The sequence below is a fragment of the Physeter macrocephalus genome, chromosome 9, assembly GCF_002837175.3.
Source record: "Physeter macrocephalus isolate SW-GA chromosome 9, ASM283717v5, whole genome shotgun sequence".
NCBI classification, from domain to species: Eukaryota; Metazoa; Chordata; class Mammalia; order Artiodactyla; family Physeteridae; genus Physeter; species Physeter macrocephalus.
Window position 1 is genome coordinate 36,276,491 of NC_041222.1, and position 7,591 is coordinate 36,284,081.

A 7,591-nucleotide genomic window follows, 5' to 3' on the forward strand; every position below is an offset into this window, starting at 1 on the left:
AAATAGTGAGGAGGCTGGAAAAATCACCTACTTCTTAAGACAATGCATTAAATTAACAGGAATTTGGTGGATTGTCTGTTCAAGTAGAAGCGCAGATCTCCAACATGACAACAGGGGAAGAGGGGAAGGATAGATGTGGGGAAGGAAAGCAAGACAGAAATCTCTCCTGCCAGTTCTGCCCTGTTCTAATACCTTCGGAAAAACAGGATAAATAAAGTATGTCTCAACAGCAGAATGATGGGTGCACCATTTTATTGTTAGCATGTATTAATGACACATAAAAAGGCATTGTAGCATTTCATTTATAAATCCAAACTAGGTAACTGAAGAGCATGTACCTTATAATTTCTTAAACAGGCACCTAGAAAAGCCTGGCTGCAAAAAAACCCTGGCAGCTTCTGTACGGTGCCAGCCAGAGGTGTGCCACTGCTGTGAGAAACCCATTAATGAGAAAAAAATAACAATTTCTTCAAACTTCTTTCAGCAAATTAACAATGAGTGTTGTCTCATAATTTGTAGGAAGCCAAAAGACTCATTCAGTGCTACTTTGAGAAGGGAGAGAAGAAGAGTGCAGGGTCCAGACAGGGGACAGGCACAGGAAAATGTGTGTGAGGGCTTCGAAGGGCAGGCTGAAGAGGCATTGACTCTTAGCTCATTAGGTGTAGTGATTTCATTCCACAATGGCTACAACATACAAACACAACAATAAATAAATTAAACCAGCAGTTCTTCCCGATATAATTGACTAGCATTCGTCCAACCCACACAATTACCCCTTCAAAGTCCATCTCTATGAAATATCCCCGAGTGGTGTTTTCCAGGTTCTTAAGGCTCAGCAGAGGAACAAAGGAAAAGGGATGTGCTGTAGCCTACTGCCATGGCAACACAAGGCACCCCAGGTCCACAACATTCACTATCTTCCTCCTGCTTTGTAACAGTTCAGCACTTCAAGAGGGGAAGAGAACATGAGCTCTGTATGCTCTAAGCATAATGGAGACCCCACTGCCACTGACCCATCTAACACATACTTTATTGAGCACTTACTACATGCTGGGGTATGGCAGTGAACATGGAAGATGAGGTCCCTGTCCTCATGACCTCTCTAAAGGGGAAACACAGATGATAAAGAAAACAAGGAAGACCATTCAGAAAACTCTTTATGTTTTAAAGGAATTAAAGAGGGAAACATGGCGATGAATGCTGAGCAGTCTGAGTACACACCTCTCTGGGGGGGATGGTCAGAAAAGACCCCAGTTTCTGAGAAAGTGAAATGTGAGTTGAGATATGACTGTTGAGAAAGAGCTGGCTTGCCCAAGAGCTTAGACCTTGTCGTGGTAGAGGACACAGCAAATGCAATGACCATAAGGTGAGAAACAGATTAGTGCATTGAAGAAAGAGAAAGAAGATGGGGTTTAGCTGAAGCTTAGTGGATGAGCAGGAAAATGGCATAAAATGTAGCAGATCAGAATGGGCAGCAGAAGTCAGGTCATCCCAGGCTTTGTAGCCATGACCTGACTTTTATTGTAAGTACAACCTAAATGGAAGCTCACCTCTTTCCAAATTTTACCCCTCAAAATCAAATTCTAACTAGTGGCAGATACCTCTAATACCTTTGTCGAACATCATAAACACACTTGAGTAGTTTTATGGATTCATTCTAACAAATGGTATACCCATTTTTCATCACAGATAATATCAATTTCATTGAAAATAGGGGCTTATATATTTTATGAACATTTGTAACTTTCTGTCACTTTCTTGACTTCTTTCTGGCACTTGAGGCCCTGCACCACCATCTATTACTACACTGATCCAATTCCACTCTCCCCTCTCTCTCCCGTTTTTGGAGCACAGCTCAGGACCTACTGCCTCCCACTTGGCTAGCTCTTCCCCTTCCCTGAACTTAGGAATGAAGAGAGACAGACACACACACACACACACACACAACACACCACACACACACACAACACACATTCTGTTCTACACAGTCCAACCCCAACTTACTGAATTCTGCTGAACTGTGGTTGAGTGTTGAATCTTGTGTGTGAATTTTGTCTCCTTTTTAAGCCTTTAGAAGACTATGCATGAAACCAAGTCTAATCTAGGATTTCAGTCAATATTTGCTTATCGATTACACGCCAGAAGTGAGGGCATATTCTCCACTTTATATCCAGGTTCACATCTGCCAAATGCTTGCTCCTCCGACCTCATCAGAGATATCTAGCCAGCTAATGCTTGGTTAACAGATCATGAAAGAAACAGTGTCGATCTACAAAATGCCCATGTTTTTCGGAAGTCTCATTCTAGCCAAGAGTTTGGGCCTCTCCTCACCAAATATTTTAATTTAACACAAAGCAACCCTGACAGGTTTCCATTTCATTTTTTTCTTTTTCAAAACCTGCTCTGGCCACCTGTGGTATCGTCTGTAACACAAAGTAGCATTAATGTGGCCAAGAGGTGGGTGGGAGGAAGGAAATGCACAGGAAATGGGTCACCCACACATGGATAACTGTCCTCGAGTGGAGGGATGCTGCCTGAAATTGTAATTATGAAAATTGAAGAAAACCCACCGTGTATGGAAAACATGTGTGTTCAAAGTGGAGCAGTTAGGTTTCTTTCTTCCACCTCTGCTTCTGTTTAATCTGACTTCACCATTAAATATTTTAGAACCACTTTTTTTCTTTTCATCTGCCAGCATGGTATTTGGTAGAAGGGGAAGGAGGGGAAATATCCAATTGATACTTTCATTTGGATAATCTAATATATCAGGTAGCTAAAATGTCAAAGAAAAAAAAAAAGATGATCAGAGCCAGGGGTGTTTCTGGAAAATGAGTAATAAGATCAGTGGACCCTTAAACGACGACCCTACATCCTGAATGTGATCTTTAGATTTTTAACACCCATTTCAAGTAGTCCAGGCTTCCGAACATGTTTCTAATGTCATTGTTTCATAAGCCCAAGGTATCCAAAGAGCAAAAACTACAGAAAATACTGACGCCAGTCAATGCAGCCCAAATGAAAAGGAATTAGTCATTTCCTTAACTTCCTGATCAAAATGGTCTTTAAACTGGGCTCTATTTACTTGACAGCAATCTATGTTACAGCATTACCCAAAGGCAAAAGGAACACATATTAGCCATGATTTCCTCATCCTCAGCCTGCCATGTTAAGAGATCTGTGCCAGAGCAGGAATTAAGACTAGTTTCTGGAATTGTGTTACCACATATAGTCCTGAGGCTGGTATTCACAAAAGGGGCCAGTCAGAAATTTCCAGCATATTTAAAGCTGATGAAAACCACATATGTGTACTGTATATGTAAGACAAATACTTAGAGTAAATATATGCACCTTCAGCTCTGAATAATGTCCTGTATTTCAACAATGGTCTATGCACAGATGACAAAGTATTTAGAAAGGATACAAAATAGCAAATATCTACAGAAACAATGGTTACTACCTAGGTCTCTCATTTCCTTATCAATAAAAACTTTTATTCTTTTCAGGAATGAAATTTTAGAGAGATTATTCTGTGAGTTCTAGAAAAGGCCTCTTCCATACCACGGTTATGAGCTCTTTTGCTTATAAACCACTCTGGGTGTGTCTACTTCTCTTGTGTCTTTATAAACATATCACAATGTTTGCTAAATGAAAGAACAGTTTATACCCAAAATAAACACCTTTGTTATGCTCTCACCACCATTTTCTTCAGACTGGGGGGGGCGGTGCGGGCGGAACCCTCAGTGTCATTATTTTTAAACTTTTCCAGGTTCTTAAGGTCTCCAATGAACTGCCAATTTATATGCTGCCAATAGTCTGCTAACATTGAAAACATCTGTTGTTCATTTCCATTGATAAAGTGGTTCATAAGACTGCAACTCTGACTCTACAACGTTAATAAGAGAGCAGAATTAAATACACAAAAAATCTGTTTTAAGAAACAGACTCAAAGACATAGAAAACAAACTTATGGTTACTAAAGAGGGGAGGCAGGAGAGGGATAAATTAGGAGCTTGGGATTAACAGATACACACTTCTTTTTCTTTTTTTTTTTAACATCTTTATTGGAGTATAATTGCTTTACAATGGTGTGTTAGTTGCTGCTGTATAACAAAGTGAATCAGCTATATATACAGCTACATCCCCATATCTCCTCCCTCTTGCGTCTCCCTTCAGCCTCCCTATGAGACCCCTCTAGCTGGACACAAAGCACGGAACTTATCTCCTGTGCTATGCAGCTGCTTCCCACTAGCTATCTATTTTACATTTGGTAGTGTATATATGTCCATGCCACTCTCTCACTTTGTCCCAGCTTACCCTTCCCCCTCCCCGAGTCCGCAAGTGCATTCTCTACGTCTGCGTCTTTATTCCTGTCCTGCCCCTAGGTTCTTCAGAACCTTTTTTGGTTTGTTTTAGATTCCATACATATGTGTTAGCATACGGTATTTCTTTTTCTGACTTACTTCACTCTGTATGACAGTCTCTAGGTCCATGCAACTCACTACAAATAACTCAATTTCATTTCTTTTTATGGCTGAGATATTCCATTGTATATATGTGCCACATCTTCTTAATCCATTCATCTGTCGATGGACACCTAGATTGCTTCCATGTCCTGGCTATTGTAAATAGAGCTGCAGTGTACATGGTGGTACAAGACTCTTTCTGAATTATGGTTTTCTCAGAGTATATGCCCAGTAGTGGGGGGTTGCTGGGTTGTATGGTAGTTCTACTTTTAGTTTCTTAAGGAACCGCCATACTGTTCTCCATAGTGGTTGTATCAATTTACATTCCCACCAACAGTGCAAAGGGTTCCCTTTTCTCCACACCCTCTCCAGCATTTGTAGATTTTTTGATGATGGCCATTCTGACTGGTGTAAGGTGATACCTCATTGTAGTTTTGATTTGCATTTCTCTAATGATTAGTGATGTTGAGCATCCTTTCATATGTTTGTTGGCAATCTGTATATCTTCTTCGGAGGAATGTCTATTTAGGTATTCGGCCCATTTTTGGATTGGGTTGTTTTTTTGATATTAAGCTGCATGAGCTGCTTGTATACTTTGGTGATTAATCCTTTGTCAGTTGCTTCACTTGCAACTATTTTCTCCCATTCTGAGGGTTGTCTTTTGGTCTTGTTTATGGTTTCCTTTGCTGTGCAAAAGCTTTTAAGTTTCATTAGGTCCCATTTGTTTATTTTTGTTTTTATTTCCATTTCTCTAGGAGGTGGGCCAGAAAGGATCTTGCTGTGATTTATGTCATAGAGTGTTCTGCCTATGTTTTCCTCCAAGGGTTTTATAGTGACTTGCCTCACATTTAGGTCTTTAATCCATTTCGAGTTTATTTTTGGCTATGGTGTTAGGGAGTGTTCTAATTTCATTCATTAAAAAAAAACATTTATTTATTATCTTTGGCTGTGTTGTGTGTTCACTGATGCACGCAGGCTTTCTCTAGTTGCAGAGAGTGGGGGCTACTCTTTGTTGCGGTGTGTGGGCTTCTCATCGTGGTGTCTTCTATTATTGCGGAGCACGGGCTTAGGTGCGCTGGCTCAGTAGTTGTGGCGCAAGGGCTTAGTTGCTCCGTAGCATGTGGGATCTGCCTGGACGAGGGCTCGAACCCATGTCCTCTGCATTGGCAGGTGGATTCTTAACCACTGCGCCACCAAGGAAGTCCCTAATTTCATTCTTTTACATGTAGCTGTCCAGTTTTCCCAGCACCACTTATGGAAGAGGCTGTTTTTCTCCATTGTATATTCTTGCCTCCTTTATCAAAGATAAGGTAACCATATGTGCATGGGTTTATCTCTGGACTTTCTATCGTGTTCCATTTATCTATATTTATCTATATTTATCTATATTTCTGGTTTTGTGCCAGTACCATACTGTCTTGATTACTGTAGCTTTGTACTATAGTCTGAAGTCAGGGAGCCTGATTCCTCTAGCTCCGTTTTTCTTTCTCAAGATCGCTTTGGCTATTCGGGATCGTTTGAGTTTCCATACAAATTGTGAAATTTTTTATTCTAGTTCTGTGAAAAATGCCATTGGTAATTTGATAGGGATTGCACTGAATATGTAGATTGCTTTGGGTAGTATAGTCATTTTCACAACATTGAGTCTTCCAATCCAAGAATATGGTATATCTCTCCATCTGTTTGTATCATCTTTAATTTCTTTCATCAGTGTCTAATAGTTTTCTGCATACAGCTCTTTTGTTTCCTTAAGTAGGTTTATTCCAGGTATTTTACTCTTTTTGTTGCAGTGGTAAATGAGAGTGTTTCCATAATTTCTCTTTCAGATTTTTCATCATTAGTGTATAGGAATACAATAGATTTCTGTGCCTTAATTTTGTATCCTGCTACTTTACCAGATTCGTTGATTAGCTCTAGTAGTTTTCTGGTAGCATCTTTAGGATTCTCTATGTATAGTATCACAAGGAAGTCCCTAATTTCATTCTTTTACATGTAGCTGTCCAGTTTTCCCAGCACCACTTATGGAAGAGGCTGTTTTTCTCCATTGTATATTCTTGCCTCCTTTATCAAAGATAAGGTAACCATATGTGCATGGGTTTATCTCTGGACTTTCTATCGTGTTCCATTTATCTATATTTATCTATATTTATCTATATTTCTGGTTTTGTGCCAGTACCATACTGTCTTGATTACTGTAGCTTTGTACTATAGTTGTAGAGGAAATGGTTTCAGTTTTTCACCACTGAGAATGATATTGGCTGTGGGTATGTCATATATGGCCTTTATTATGTTGAGGTAAGAGATCGCTTTGGCTATTCGGGATCGTTTGAGTTTCCATACAAATTGTGAAATTTTTTATTCTAGTTCTGTGAAAAATGCATATGGTTTTTCTCCTTCAGTTTGATAATTTGATGTATCACATTGATTGATATACATATATTGAAGAATCCTTGAAGAATCCTTGCATTCCTGGGATAAACCCCACTTGATCATGGTGTATGATCCTTTGAATGTGCTGTTGGATTCTGTTTGATAGTATTTTGTTGAGGATTTTTGCATCTTTGTTCATCAGTGATGTTGTCCTGTAGTTTTCTTTCTTTGTGACATCTTTGTCTGGTTTTGGTATCAGGGTGATGGTGGCCTCGTAGAATGAGTTTGGGAGTGTTCCTCCCTCTGCTATATTTTGGAAGAGTTTGAGAAGGATAGGTGTTAGCTCTTCTCTAAATGTTTGATAGAATTTGCCTGTGAAGCCATCTGGTCCTGGGCTTTTGTTTGTTGGAAGATTTTTAATCACAGTCTCAATTTCAGTGCTTGAGATTAGTCTGTTTATATTTTCGACTTCATCCTGGTTTGGTCTCGGAAGGTTGTGCTTTTCTAAGAATTTGTCCATTTCTTCAAGGTTGTCCATTGTATTGGCACATAGTTGCTTGTAGTAACCTCTCATGATCCTTTGTATTTCTGCAGTGTCCGTTGTTACTTCTCCTTTTTCATTTCTAATTCTGTTGATTTTAGTCTTCTCCCTTTCTTCTTGATGAGTCTGGCTAATGGTGTACCAATTTTGTTTATCTTCTCAAAGAACCAGCTTTTAGTTTTATTGATCTTTGCTATCGTTTCCTTCATTTCTTTTT

The 7,591-nt window shown here is 39.4% G+C and overlaps 1 protein-coding gene across 4 annotated transcripts in view; it reads right to left on the reverse strand.

The window, feature by feature from the left end:
• The window catches only part of PCSK5 (proprotein convertase subtilisin/kexin type 5), a 470,026-nt gene that overhangs the window by 339,932 nt on the left and 122,503 nt on the right, over nt 1–7,591 (reverse strand). The window lies entirely within an intron of this gene.